Genomic DNA, 15,926 nt, shown 5'->3' with positions numbered 1-15,926 from the left:
AAAACAATTACACACTTTGAAATTAATCTTTTTGCCTCTCGGGTTTGTTAACAATTTTCAGGCAGCTCTTTGATCTCTTCCTTGTATACTCAACACAGCATTAATTTGGGTAGGATGTGTTACTGCAGCAGGGTGCTGCCTCCTGTCAGGCATCGATCTGCCCCAAGCTGCACACCCATAAAAAAGCTGCTTGTCAAGAATGTTTTATGTGCCAGAGGAGCTACTGCTGCTACCTCGATGATAAGGCGCCCATTTTTCCTTCAGTGGTCACATCTAGCTTTCACATATGCAGGAAATAGGCTTAAGTTTTTTCCCCCCCAACAATGCAACACCCGTTTCAGAAACACTGGCTGGTTTTGCTGATTTGTAGGTATGTTTCTTTTGTTACCTGCTAGCAGGTTATCATTATCAGCATCCATAATGAGTTTCTTCTTCCTCCAAAAGTGATAAGAATTGAACTGAGCATCAGGGAGTTCTGTATTGACTGTGAGGAATCAAAGCAGTGACACTGCATTTCTTCCTGTTTTCTGAACAAAAGCATGTTTAAGCCAAGAACTCCGACAGCACAAAGCCTGCACATGCACACTAGCCATCGTTTTCTACCTTGTTCTTCAGAAACATGATGTTATTCAGCAAAATCAAGGCCTGTAATGAATTACTGGTCAACACACTACCTAGAAGCTTTATGACTACAAAACAATCCCCTCCACCTCCCTATATGCTTCAGAAAGCACGGAAGGGGAAAATTGCCTATTAATTGAAAGGCCACAGTTCAGACACTTAAAATGTTAACATTTTTATTGAAGGGGGTGGAAGAAAAAAAAAAAAATAGCTGAAGTGCAAAAAAAAAAAAAAACAAAACCAAAAAACCAGCACCAAAATCCAAACCGTGGAGGCACTATGAACCTGGAAGTGCCTGGCTGTGAAGAAACACTTGTGTGGAAGACACCCCCGCGTCCGGCACACGGCGCTAGCGGGGGCATGGGGGGGAGGAAGGCAGGCACAGGTGGCTGCTTAAATGACGTTCACAAGCTTTAGCATACAAGTGCATTTTCAACCACAAGTGAACAGTGTTTTTTTCAAACTTTCTGGTAAGTTTTAAGCACAGAAGCCACAGAACCACTCTCACACATCAAAATGAAGATAAAAGAGTAACATAAAAACACTTTTTTAGAAAAAAAAAATTGTAGACGCTGTCAAAGAATACATGGTACAGTGTGGAGATCACCTACATTTTAAGGCAGGACAATAATGAATAGCTGACCCAGGTATATTTTGGAGCTCTCAAAAATAAGCAGGAATGAAAGATCACTGGTATGTTCCCAACAGTTCATGCAGACCCCAGAAGCTGGGCATGAGCACTTATCTGCCTGGGAGCATCCAGCTTCCCTCAAATCCCACCCGCGCCGGTATTACAGCAGCCCCAGAGCCCAACCCGAATTTCTCAGGCCATATCCAAAGGGATTTTAACTAGTAATTTAAGAATGATCTTACAGCAGACTTAGAGACATCATCTTTCCAATGTTATTACAAAGAAGGTTCCTTTGACTGCACTCTGACCCAAACCAAAGCCAGAATACGAGTTCTCCCAGCTCCCCACCTCTGTCCACTCCCAGAAAGCCACACAGCAAAGCACAACTGATCCTGGCTTTAGCTCCACTGTTAGTACCGCTGGATGCCTCTGGAAGGGACAAGACACAACCACCAACTTCAAGAGACACAGTAAATCCTGCAGGTACTGGGAGACCCGCTGAGCTGACTCCCTCGCTGGCCTTTTTGTTGCTGCTCTGCAGGTTCAAGTAGTGGCACAATGCTGTCATGAAAACAGGTGATGACACTGGATCCAGAGTTTCTGCGGGAGGAATCCCAGCTGAATCAGTCATTCACAGAGCAGGAGCCACGCCAGTCCAAGGAGCTGAATGTTAAGGCCAAATGTACCTTCAGCTTCCTCAAGTCAGTGGCAGACTTGGCAAGTGAAATCAAAGATCCACACATCCCAGCATCTTTCACAAAGCAGCAGCCAGCAGAGGATGCTTCAGAAGTGACACAGGCACAAAATATCATTTCTTTTCAGTTTCCAGTCATATATAGTTTAGAGACTTGTTGAACCAAGAGACCAGGTACCTGCTCAGTGAAGAAGGCTGGGTGATTTTTTTCTTGTGTTTCATCACATACAAACCAACCAGCACACCATGGACAAAAGATACATCTGAACCACTGGACACAAACCCTGCCCAGGAATCGCACTGATCAACTTGAGTTCCCCTCCCCGGAAGTCGTCAGGTTCAAGAGCCAAAGTTATAAAAATCAGGGTGAAGAAATGAGATACAGGATGGGAGAAGAAACCAAAACTGCCCAATGTTCAGGCAGCGCCTGGCCTGTTTGTTTTGCAGCAAAATGATAAACGCTACAGATTTGGATGCCTAATAAAAGCCAGTCCAAATTATAAACGTTGTCTTGCACATTGGTTTAAAGCCAGTATTGGTTAAACAGTTATAAGCAACCTTCTGTTAATTATATAGTTTAAAATACACACTCATACCTCAAGTTCTTCACTCCAGCCCCCTCCCCAGTACTCTCTCCAGATGTAACAGAGGGCAGAGCCATCGAATCTGGCCCACAGCCCATTCTCTAGTTACAAGCCCAAGTATTGACTCTCTCCGATTCGTTTGCAGTTACTAGCCCTGTCTCAAACAGGTCAGACGGCTCCACAGCCGAGCCCACCAAGCACTGGCAATGGCCACCACACTCAAAGCAATGCCAGGGACTGGGACTGACCCCCCCCAGGCAGGAGCAGTGGAGGAGGAAGCTGCCAGACGGCCAGGCGACATCCTTTGCCTTCCACTGTGGGCTGTTAGCAGTCTTGAAGCTCTCCAGATGCCAACTTGCCATCTGCTTCGTTACCTCCTGCTCCACACTCCTGAAGATGTTCCCAACACACTGTGTTTGGGTGCCCCTCCCATATTCACTGGCTTTTTCCACACACTCCCATCAGCAACCGAGTCCTGGTGGAACCAGTGTAATTAACAGGATGCTGAGACGCAGATCTCCAGAGTGGAGCTCCCTCACAGTATCTGAAGGAGCCAGCAGAAGCAGAAAATAAGGCCACAGCTTATAAAGGTTTTAAAGCCGTAAGAAATATCCAGACTACAGCAGCCCTGCCCCAAGAACTTGTGGGAAGGCTCCAACTGTGCTGAGGTGTAACAATGCTTCTAATTCCTCAGGAGCAACACGACTGAGTTCAAGTTTCCAGTGCCAGTAGAAAGGACGTAACAGGCATAAGAGCACAATCATTTCTAGAGCCAAGCTGAAGAGAAAAGACGGCAAGATCTTTAACCTCAAAGTAACCATTTTCAGCATCTGTAAAAGCAGCATTTTGACAGTATACTAATCTGGAATTAAAGCTGTTACTTTAAAAAGAGATTAAACTCAATGGAGCCAAGACAAGACTTCTGGAGACAATTTGAAAAATATACTAACCTGCTTCTTACGGTCAAGATTGTGCAAAAACCATCTCAGGCAACCATACATCTACAGTACAAAAAAAATGGATTCAAAATGAACTACTTTTTACACTGTGTGCAACAGTCCAGTATCAAACATGACACTCTGTGATTGTTACTTTACACGTATATCCCATACGCTTTAATGCAGAGATAATCTCTAAAGATATTACACATGCTGGTTAGGAAACAATACTAACACACATTCCTAGTATTCAAGACCAAAATAGGAGAGGAAAGGCTTAGTATTGTTTGTAAGAGGTGTCAGACATGGGGCCCAAGTTACACATCTGCCTCAGCACACGCTCTCATTTCATTTCTGCACGCACATAAACAATGAATTCCATCATTGCAGCTGCGAATCTACCCTAGACCTTTATCCCAATATAAAGTGCCCTTGGGAGAGGAAAACATGTATTTCATCTTAAACAAGGCTTCAACCTCTCCATCAGATTTCATCGTCACGCATAAGCAGCAACATGACAGTGGCACTACTTAAGCAAGTACTTCATGTAAAGAACTCGATTCAAACCGAGATCTGCAGACACGTTTCTCGCACGCGTGCAATACAGCATACAAGAAAGCTTCTCCCTGTCCAAAACTAACCCTCTGTACTCCAAGCGCAGAGCAAAGGCGCCGATGGAATCTGCAAGCGCTGCAGAAGCAAAAGGAAGCGCAATTCCAATATGTTTAACAACTGAATTAGCATAATGCTCACCACGCAGAAACCAGTCTCCCTGACCTTGAAATGCTGATCTGTAACTATTGGCCAGTCTTTCCTATGTGTGCTGTGATTCAACTATTTTAAGGAAGAAGTCAAGAAAACATCTGTTGCCCTGTCAAGTTTAGTGAGATTAGGTCAGACAGGCAGAAACCTCTCCTGCAGCCTCACACAGCCACGCTGCAATAGCGAGCATCTCTTTCCTACTAGGTAAAGCTGTATTTAGGGGAGTAGCAAAAGATCTGAAGTTGTACTAGAAACTCTACTGTAATCAAATCAATTAATCCCTCCTGCGCAAACGGTAACCACTGAGAACTGCAGTGATTTTTTTTAATATTAATTTTGTGAAGAATGTAAACTGAACATTATGACAACTAGTAAGAATTACAAGATACATAAATTCAAACGTGTTTTAGAAATACTTACTATTATTTGCGTAAGTCAAGATATCTATTTTCTTGGACATAACTGTTATTGTAGGCTTGAACATGCAAAAGAAAACCCCCGCATCATGTGTACATGTGTGCTGCAAGAATAGGAGGATATTTAGATGTCTGCAACCATCATGTGGCTTAAAACATTCTAAAGGCAGATTATACTAATATCTGACATTTAATACTGCCAATACAGTAAGAGCCCTGTTTGACAACAAATAATAAAAATGACATTTCTTGTAAGGTCTCTAAGTAAAGGAAGGAGCCAGCTGAGCTGCACCACTGTAGCATAAATGCCCGTTTTAGAAAGGCATCTGGGCTCATTTTGTTCAATGAAGAATTCTGAGTGTTCTCATGAAATATCAAACAATTACAGTGGCCAAAAATTCCAACCCTGTTTAAAATGTACCATGGCTTCGCTGGGCCGAATGCTTTCCTTGTGGATGAGACAGCTTTGTCCATCGAAAGCCTTGTATGGTTGAACATACTTGCAGCAGATAAACATCCCTCTTAAATTTTGGCACAACTGACTCCCTACCAAGAGTTACTGATACTATGGCTGAACTGAAAAAGCAGCCAGGCTTAATCCAAGCTGAAGTCTGAGCTCATTAAAAGACAGAATAAAAAGAGAAACTTAAATTCCATTCCTATTTATGTTTTTCAAATTCTCATCAAGACTGTAAAATAAAGATCATCCTAGTTTCACAACAGTAGGAATAACAAGTTTCAGAACTTCATATTTATTAACATCACTTGCTGAAACCAGAAAAAACAGTCACTATGCAAATATAAACAGAAGAGGCTGATGTGTATGGCAACAACATTTTTTGCATCAGCAAAGCACACACAAATACTCATATTTTCATGCGTTTCACTCAAACACTGGCAGCTTTTTACCCTTAGGAACTATGAGGAGTAAAATTGTTGTTAACTACTAGAATTAAAGAAAAACTAACAAAAGAAAGCATTTGCATCTTCACTTCTTCACCTCTTCTCCAGTGTGCCAAATCTATGCATTTTAGATTTAAACAAAAAAATGCAGCCCATTCCTTTCTCTTCTATTTTTGCCATCCATCTTATTTGCATCCAAGTGCCGCTTCTGCAGCGAAGTTCAAGTTGTCTATTCCTGGGCTGGCCTAGCTCAAAGAGCTCACCCGCTTCCCAGCGATGCCCCAGCTCCGCAGACCTCGCTGCCGAACTGTAACTGGGTCACGCCTGGAGCTGGAGTTAACAGGCCACTTGGCTCATGGCAGTTCTCTCCCCAGCCCCCAACCAAATTAAAAGGGTATTTTGATCTGGGGGAAAAAAAAAAAAAAAAAGACACCGACGTCCCACCACCCCACATGAAAGTTTACGCTAATTCTGTAAAATAAGACAAGCCGTTCGTACACTCTTGGAAGAAACTGCTAGAACACACATGCACCCTTTTTCCCTTTAAGTGAAAATGGTGCAGATAACAATTCAAGTGCTGAAGCTTTGGTTATCTTTTTCTACTTGTTACAGCAGGCTAATGACCATCCTGACTCATAATTACTACAATAGTAAGAAGCTTTCAGTTCTCACACTGCTGCAAGACCAACACTTATCTTCTTTCAGGCATGCAACAGCTTTATTACAGCCCAAAAGTGAAAGTTTTGGCACTTAATTCTGATAAGAACTTTTAATGAAGGGCTCTGTAAGTGGCTTTAAAGGAGACCAGATTTCCCCCCCCCCCCCCAATGTTTAAGTGCGTGTTCATGGGACATGACTCAAAACAAAAACAAGCAATGTTTCAGATAATAATCCTCTGTAGTCCCACACTGCTCAAATTGCATCACCACAATCACACAAGCCTAAGAAAAAATTCATTTCCTCTCCTCAAGCGTGTTTTGTAGAGATGAAGAGTATAAAATGAAAATTCAACTCCCATTGTTTCAACACAGTTGTAAGGTATTCATGAACTGTAAAAATATTCATTAACAATCTCCTATTTATACAGATGCATTGAAAAATAACCCCAAACAGGAAGGCTTTCTTGTCTGCAGAAGTTCCAGCATTACTTATTTCCAGAACAAACCAAAGACAGAAGCAAGAAAATAAGCCACCTTGATTTGAGAAAAGAATCTAAAGATTAAATTATCTACAGGAATATACTTCTTTTAAGAGTCTAGATTATTTAAGCCTAGGCCTGAGGAAAATCATCATTCAGCAGGACCTACATATCCCTTTCTGATCAGATGGTTAGGTCATACTAGCATAGAATGATGAGAAAAAAAGGGAAACATCACTGATTTTTTTAAACCAATAGCTGCAAAAAGACAAGAGTAGTCATCACACTGAATTTAGTGCGTTTTGCCAAAACTCAATACCCAGCTTTTCTTAAGAATTTGTTTTTCCTGACACTTAACAGAACCTGAGATATTGGAAGTCCACTGTGCACAAAATTGCTTCACCCCCAGAAGCCCATTCAAAGGCAAACAGTAACTGACTTGCTAGGTTTTTGATTTACTACTTTTTTTTTTTTAAAGCATTACTAAAACACAGCTTCAAAGAAAAGTCCTGAGAGTTCAGACAAAAGTTTATGTATGCCCTTCAAACTTACTGAAAGTCCGTCAAGGAAAAGCAAGCAACTTCTGCCACCTCTTTCAATGCAGCACGCAGAGTATCTCCTCAGAATCGGCTCCTTGCAGTCACATCTCCCTGGAGCACGTATATGGGCAACAGCAAATCCTCTATGTTTTTAGGAAAAGTCTGTACCCCCAGCTGCACGAGGCAGGTGCGTCTAGAGTTTATCAAGCACGATGCCTTCCAATTAAACTGTTAAATCTACCAGGTCTGTGGTCATTCAGAAGGTTGTGACTAGGATTCAAGACGGTTTGCTGCGGAGGGAATTCCACAGCTCTCCTGTTAGTCCAGTCTCTTTGGCTGCAAACTCAAGACAACCACACGGTGGTTTACACCGCAAAGGCTACTACTGCAACCAGGGAGCCTTCATTTAAATAGATTTCTGAGGCAAAACCAAAAAGTTTGTGGCTTTTTCCGTATGTTGTCTTTGGGTGCTTCCTACATACAAAACAAAAAACACACCTAAAACATTGCAACATTCTCGGGTTCTAGTCACCCTTGTGCATCAAGCACAAAGTAGTGATACAGACCATGCTCACAGCATCACTGCAAGCTTCATGCCTGGGCTTGCAGGATTAAGTAGTTTACTTCAGTCTTGCTTTTACAAACAGCCCACTGAATACAGTGTGATCTCCTACTCCATGAACGTCTCTTTAAAGAATTGAATAGACATAGTACTTTCCTCCCCAAAAGCTGCCTAACACTTAAAAATCAAACAAGGAGCCCCAAAAGGCTGCACCTGCGTTAAGAAATAAATTAATAAGCAGAAAAGCAAAGACATTGAATACCTCCCTAGAACCAACAGCATCACATAAATTTACCGAGCTATGAAAGTGAAAGACTTCCAGCTAGCATTATTGTTTTCCTGCATGAGTATATAAAAAGAAATAGCTTGAAAAGAAGAAAAGATGCAGAACATTCAAAACTTGTATTTAGACACGCATGCCCGCACACACCCCTTTTACTAGTCACATTTTTAGGTAACTACACAGCACACAACTCATCAGGACAAATTCATTTGCCAAAGGAAACTTCTGGCTAGTGAGCTGCGCCAAGTTATCAATTTCTGTGGAATATCAATTTGAGAAAACATACCAAGTCTTTGAGAAAAATCTTGATCTAGAGACTCCTCAGTCAGAAACCAGCACAGTTTTTAAACACATGAGCAGTCAAAGGTATGAGAGAGGTAGTTTTCTGCAGCTACAGGTGTACCATGTCCCTGCCCCTCAGAGTAATCCTCTCAAATGTGATCGCAAGCCCTGCATCCCAGATCTGCAGAGCAATCCCCACAAGCACTTATATACTCAAATTTTCAAGACTATGGGAAGTTTTCTTACCACTATTTAAAAAGTCAAGGACAGAAGAAAAATCACTAGGAGTTCTATCAACTTGATTCTGATGATACGTGGAAAACCTACCAGAAGAGAGAAAGCTCCAGGACCAAAGATCAAAGGCTAATCCCGAGGAAGGGACTAGGCAGCGAGCGCAGCAACACATTCTTCACCAAGGAGAGCAAGTTCATTTTCTACTTTACAGCAACCAAGCACGTGTGAAAGAGAAGGGAGGTGACATGACTGGTTTCAAAATTATCTAGTAGCCAGAGAAACAGAAGCACTGAATGGAGCAGAGTCCAGGACAACACCCAAGCGAAATCACAGAGCCATGCAAAGAATCCCAGGAGGTGGAATTCCCGAGCTCTCCATCTACCTGGGACCAGCTGGCCAGGGCTGGCCTCTTCCACACAGGGGCTAAACGTTACGGTCAGTCCATAGAGCAGTGAGGGCTGGCAGACTTTTCAAACACAGTCCTTAAGAGTCTGAAATTCTTTCTTTCAATAAAATCTATTTCCAAGTCATAAGTGATTTTTTTTTTCCTTTGGGGAAATCAGGCATCCAGGAAGCATATTACTACTGTCCAAGGAGTCTGCAAACACACAAGGGGCTCGATTAGCATCCACCATGACAGTGCTACACATGGTTGGAAACAGCATTAAAAAAAACCCAACCATCACAATCATTGCTGCACGTCGCTCTCAGTATGGCAAAGATCAGAGGTAATGAACTGTTTAATCATCAGACATTAAAATTTTCCTAATACATTGGCACCTAGTCAGTTAAGAGCCCGGGTCAGGACAGCCGGAGGTGGGTACCCTGCCCTTTCTCCTCCAGCCCTAAGACAGGCAGCCTCTGGAACTGCAGCGTGAGCACAGACCTTGCGTTGGTGACATTCACATCGTTTACTACCATATATAAAATGAGATAGTAAAAAATGACAAACGCAATGACAATTAGAAAACAGCCCTAGATTTGACTTTCCATACCATGACACTCTAGAGTCACTTTGTTCTATGTTTTCTACATACTGGAAAAGAAACATTTGGCTTAAAATTAGTTCAGAGCATCGCCTGAAATAGAACAGACTAAAGTTTACAAGTGTATTTTCAAGAAACTATACGCCTATACAAGCTATGTCTTCTATTTCAGTGGGATTCCTACCCCTTTCGTTATTCTAAAGTAGAAAGGCTTTATAAATTTACTTGCTAATAAATTTCCTTGACAGTTTTTACAGTTGCTGCCAGGCAACTTTATTAGCATTTCTGCCATACATTGTCTGTTTCCCTACCACACCCTAAAAATGTCACAGGAAAACAAAGAAAAATAATATTTTCATGTGGTTGTTAAAAAGATGCAAATCCTTCTGATTTATGGACAAGAGACAAGGAAAATACCAACAACCTTCCATTCTGGCAAAAAAAGTACCTCTGAAGCAGCTAAACAACTTCACAGTTACCCTGGAAACATAGTTTACCTCTTCAGCCTACCATGAAAATTGCCTGCAATTACCACAGTGGAATAAAGCGTCAGTTTTGACAAAACATCAATTGCTGTATGCTGCAATTTCTTTAATGCAGTACCAGTATTTTATCATGAGCAGTACTTTATCATAGAATTATATTAGTAAACTCTAGAGAATCGAATCCGTAGGTATAATAAAAGGTTACGGTATCTCATGATGGTATAGAAGAGCTCCGCCATCTGCCAAGTGCGATTCCCTTAATCCCATTCCTCACACACCAATCGAAATCACCCGGATTACGCCACACAAATAGAAGTCAAGTCAATACCTGAATCCACAAGATTAATCTCCTACCTTCAGACGGGAGAAACAGAAGAGCAGTAACAATGCTGCAAACAGACTGAGGGAGGCAAAGCTTTTTACACGACTCGACGCAATACCACACAGGAAACAAAGTGATTTCACAGATTAGCTTCACCCTGTCAGAATCCTGATTTTGCTCCCTCCCAAATCCCAGCGCAGAACTCCACGCAAATTGAGGGAACTGGGGCAGCTATTCCCACCCGTAAGCGGAACTCCACATCCCTCCATCCTCACATAAATCACTGACATTTGGAGTTAGGAAGAAAAATGGACAGATGAGTTGCATAACACAAGGGAGCAATACAAATCTGCCCACCCAAACGTCAGACGCGCTTCTAAAATAAAAACATACACACACGCATGGGCCGATACGCCAACAAGCAAAGGTACGTGCACCCGCAATTAAAAAGAAGCAGCACGATGACCTTAAAGTGGCACTTTAAACTAACTCCAGGGAGCAGATACAGCTCCTAAAGTCCAAGAGAGTCACACACCGCACTTGTGAATGCCCGTGTGCTGTTAACCCCAGCTGGAGTCGGCACGGCTGGAAACTCTTCGGGGGGAGGGTGGGGGCATCTTTATTTGTACATTTAAGAACGCCAAGCACATTACCGTCACTAATCCAGAGGGGGGACAGATAATTGCAGCGTTTACAAAAGTCATCTTGGATTACAAAAATAAGGCTCTAATCTGCAGCGCCCGCCAGCAGAACATTACACCCATGAGCCATCAAAATCACCACGAAACCACCTACCACCCCACGCAGACGCTCGGTTAAAAAGCACGAAGGGGTGGGCTTTTTGGGGGGGGGGGGGTTTCTTCTTTTCCACCCGGAGCACACGCACACGAGGACCCAACTTCTCCCCTCGCCCTTGGCTCTGACGCAGTGAAAAACCAGCAGCGAACCGAGCCCAGCACCACCGTCACCGACCCCCACTGGCCGCCAAGACCCCCGTGGGTGTGTCCGTCCCCCCGCTACCGGGAGCGGCACCGGCAGCAACACCCCGGGCCCCCCCTTCCCGCCTTCGCCCTCAGAGCCGGCCCGGGGGAAGGCGGGAAGGGGGGGCCCGGGGCGGCGGCCCCTCAGGGCGAGTGAACCGGACCCACCCGGTGCCTCCCGGGCCGCCTTTGTCCCGCCGCCGCCGCCACCACTCCCCTCACCACTTACCCTGCCGCGGCACCGGCTCGTCCCTCAGAGAAAACGAGGCGGGACGGCGCCGACTCCGCCGCAACGGGGAAGTTCCGAACTAAGTTTGAGCGCGGCGGAGCCCAGCGGCCTGCCCGGCGGAGGTGCTGATCGGCGGCCGGGCACGGCCGGACACCCCTACCCGGGGGAGGCGGGGGGGGGCGGAACGGGGCGGGACGGAGCGCGGGAGCCGCCCCTCCGCGCTCCCCGGGGCGAGGGGCTGCCGGGGGCAACGGGAAGGGCCGCGGGAGGGAGGGAGGGAGACGCCAGGGTGTCCCGCCGCCTCCCGGGTTGGGAACGACGCCAGCGGGGCGGGCCCGGCCCCGCCGTCCCGCTGCCAAAGAAGCCGCCGGTGGCGGCGGACGGCGGCGCGCGCGCAGCCCTCGCCCGGCGGGAAGCGCCTCTGTTGCCATGGCGACAGCGCCGGGATGGGCGGGGCCCCTGCGCGCGCAGCCCGGTGACCGGTCACGGGGGTGGCTCCGCCTCCTCCACCTGCTCCCCCCCACACCCCTGAAGGACGCGGGTTCGCGTCCCGGCCCCGGCGCTGAGGGAGAGAGCCCGGATGGAGGCAGCTGCCCCTCGGCCTTGTGCCACCTCCCTTCCTCCTCCCTACGGACAGCACAACCCTCTGCCCCTTCACCCAGCCCCCCGGGTCTCCCCTTCCCGGGGCAGGAGTGGCCCTTCCTGGTGAGCTCTCTGCCACCATAGTTCAGGCCCCCCCCCGCGCTTTGGGCTGCAGAGAGGGACCCTGCGAGAGCCTCCCCGCTATCCCTGCCAGAGCGCTCAAATGGCCGCAGGCACCCAGTCCTCTGAGGAGGGACATTTCCCCTCGGACTGTGGGGCATTCCTCCTCAGATGGAGAGCGTTTCTCCTCAGCCACACACCCCCGCTCCCAGGAACGGCGACTGAACGCGCCCGTGGGCACCTCGGCGGCCCCTCCAAGGCCCTGCCACAGCTGCAGTAATTCAAATGCTCCAAATGCTGCTTTTTGTCGTTACAAAAGGTGTGGTTTCGTGTGACGGAGGAGTCCAAAGTCGGCTCGCGAGGCAGGGCCAGCGCGGAGCCTGGTGACTCGTGGCAGTGCCCACGCCACGGCCCGGAGAGAAAGCAGGGCCCGGCTCGCGGCGGGTATCGCAGCGCGGGGCCGGGAGGGCAGATGCTGTGGCACGAGGAGGAGATGGCAGCTCCTCATCCTCGCCCCAGCTCTTAGCAGGACCTTGAGAGGTCGGGTAGCAGGTCCCACGTCCCTGCCATCAGCGGGGAACTTACTGATCTGCCATTAACCAGCCCCCCGAGGGAGCCAATTCAAATCTCACCTCTTTTGCAGGGGGTCCTGAGCAAATCAAGCTGATTGATCTCTCCGTGACCTGTCCCCGAACTGCATGAGGGAGGTGACGCTTCTTGACTTGCCTTAGCTATGATGGGTGCACAGTAGCTGCCTCTTGGCAGGTGCGTGGATGAGGGTTTCAGCAGCAAAAATATCCAGCCCTGCAACAGCTGCAGGAATAAACGAGCGTGCCTCACCTCCTCCGTCCCCACCCTTGCTGTATAGCCTCACATCCCATTTAAATGAAGATCCCTTTCCCACAGATCCCCCTTGCTCCCAAATCAGGATGTCTTTTCCCCACCTTAGCAATCCTTTTATCTTCACCACACATGCAAACACAAAGGAATCCCAATTCCATGACTCATTTGCCTTTCTCTTTTCCAGAAACCAAGACTTAACCCATCCCATCATCCACCTATCCCCCCCAGCACCCCTCCCCGGCAGCCTGGCAGCCGTCACCTCCGTGCCAGCACCCACCCTGCAGCTCAGGCTGTTGCTGGCGACTGGTCCCTGCCCGTCGGAAGAGGGGGGATCCACAGCTCGGATCGTGCCTCTGCAAAGAGGATGTTCCTGCTTCTCACACCTCTTTGAAGTGGTTCTTGTTTCACCCATGGCTTGGGAACCCCTGCTCTAGCGCATGGGGCTTTCAGCAAGTAATGTGAAACAATTAAATCGTCTGATCAGTTATTCAGGAGCCGCTCTAATGGCAGCACCCTCCACAGAAACACCTACATGCGGCGACACAGCCAGAGAACTGGCCAAGCCAGGCTCCCGAGGCTCCATAGCCTCTGGGAGGCTGCATTCAAATGGACGACTTCAAGAAGAGCAGACGCGTTCCCAGGAAGCTGCTGCCTTGTTTCCCACTGTCTGAGGAGAAACCTCAGCATGTGCCTTTGCAAACGCTCGGGGAGACGAGACCTGGGAGCTTCAAAGGAGCCACAAAAACTCTCGATGCTTCAAGCCCCAGCAGGCCAGAGGCAGCAGCAGCTGTACCGGCGGGATTGCAGAGCTGCGGGGTAGAGGCAGTGGCACGGAGCAGGCCTGGTCTCGACGAGCCTCCCGTGCAAAGCTGGAGGGGCCGTATCCTCACCCTCACTCAGCCCCTGTTGCCCCGGGGACATCCCAACCGTGTGGGAAAGGGAACGGCTGGAGCGTGGGCCCGGCACGGAGCTGGGAACCACGGGACCTGCAGTGCTGCTGCGGGGAGCTGGGCACCCCACCGGCCGCCACGCTGAGCCCTTGCACCCCAGCTCTGGCACCAGGCAGGAGAACCGAGCCCCTGCATGAACCTTTCTGCCACCGCATTTATCAGCAAGTACTGGGCTAGAGTTTACCGCAATCTATGGGCAGAGTTAAACGCAGAGTCCTGTTCTATCACCCCATGTATATGAATTAGAGCTGTAATTCCACCCTGCGGTGTGGATGGCAATAGCAAACAGACACTGCCAGACCCATCTCCCATGGACATTTGAGCTTTGAACCTTTGGTTTATGATTTCACCAGAACCGTCAGCACGATGATGTGTGGGCGATGGACAGTCAAGGAGCGCCTGCGCTCACAAAGAAACGACGGGCCCTTGTCTTTGCCATCAACCAACAAAAGGCTCTGCCAGGCTGATGCACCAGTTTACTCCGCTTCTCAGATGGGTAATGCCACTGTTTCTCCTCTCTGCCATACAATTAACAACCAGGGTGGGACCTTTTCAGAATTAAACTAAAAGAATTCCATAAAACAGTGAATGACAGCGCATGTCGCGTGTACCAGCGGGGCTGCTGGGGTGAGCTGGTTCCTCTGGTGCAGTCTGTCAGTGCCCTGTAGTGGAGAAGTGGGTTAATTGCATATGTCACATGGAGCGACTGCCAAACTCCTGGAACCTGAGCTCAGGCCACAGGAGGTGGTGGGGAGATCCCAGGCAAACCCCAGTGCTGCTTCACAACAGCAGCTCGGCCCGACTCCGCCGGCTGCAGTGGCGAGATTCCCTCCTTTGTTCCAGCCATGAACAATCTCCGTCTCTTCCCGCTGAGCCAGTTGCTCCTGTTACGAAGAGGTGGAGATGTATGCAAAAGGCACTTCGTCTGGATCTGGGGAACAAGCATCTGCTCTTCTCAGGCCCATGTGGGTTTGAAATGCTCTGGCTCCAAGCAGTGAAGCACTTCAGTGTCCTGTCTTGAAGCCCTCCACAAAGCTCTCCCATGAAAGCCCAAACTATAGGTGGAGGTTCAGGATGAGGCCCCAGGAGGAACCGGCCAGGAGCTCCCTGCACATCTCAGTACTGCAGGAAGGTGCTCCACTGCCAACTACAGACAATCTGCAAAAAGGAAAGCAGAAAATCCTCCTACTCCGAATCACCATCACGGCAGGGGTCCTTAAAAGCTCCTTTCCCACCTCTTCGTGTTCATCCACCATGAAAATCAGTACAGAGGTACCCAGAGAGCACCGAGTGCACAGCTGAGGGCACAGCCCTCCTGAAAAAAGCCCCACTGGCCACAGGACCCCCATTGCTTCCTCTCCCCCCTCCAGGTTTGACTCCTGATTTAAAGAGGAGCAGGGCTGGGAGAAGGAACGCAGGAGAGAGAGTCTGTAAAACACACAGTCCGATGTCAGCCGGCTCCTTTTGACCATCATTTGTGCCCCTGTGAAGGTCGAGCTCTGCCACGGTGCTGAGCAGCCCTGGCTGCAGGCCTGGAAAGGGCATCCCCCCTCCGATGGGCACACGGTCCCTGCAGCATTTTACCTTCAGTATCCACAAAATACTTCTTCCTCCAGAAAGGAGAAATTCAGCAAGGCGAAGCTGAAAGCAGCTATAGCCAGAAATCCCTGACAAAAAACCAGGGATAATTGAGCATCAAATTTGTATGTATAATGCTCTTCAGTAGGAAGGAGTTGTTAGATTGCACTGTAGTGGAGGTTTGATTGCATCAGAGTGAAAAGTCAGTGGGTGTGGAATTTTTGCCAATTATATAATCTCTGGCAGTTTTGGCCCAGCTGGTTT

The 15,926-nt window shown here is 47.7% G+C and overlaps 1 protein-coding gene across 1 annotated transcript in view; it reads right to left on the bottom strand.

The window, feature by feature from the left end:
* KIAA1671 (KIAA1671 ortholog) overlaps window positions 1–11,738 on the bottom strand; it is an 87,688-nt gene extending 75,950 nt beyond the window's left edge. The window contains exon 1 of the mRNA XM_074887695.1: window positions 11,590–11,738. The gene's annotated coding sequence lies outside the window, so the exon portion shown is untranslated. The remainder of the gene's footprint in view (window positions 1–11,589) is intronic.
* Between the last annotated feature and the right edge of the window lie 4,188 nt (window positions 11,739–15,926).

This window comes from Strix uralensis, chromosome 17 (genome assembly GCF_047716275.1).
Source record: "Strix uralensis isolate ZFMK-TIS-50842 chromosome 17, bStrUra1, whole genome shotgun sequence".
NCBI classification, from domain to species: domain Eukaryota; kingdom Metazoa; phylum Chordata; class Aves; order Strigiformes; family Strigidae; genus Strix; species Strix uralensis.
This window is presented reverse-complemented; position numbering and strand designations above follow the sequence as displayed.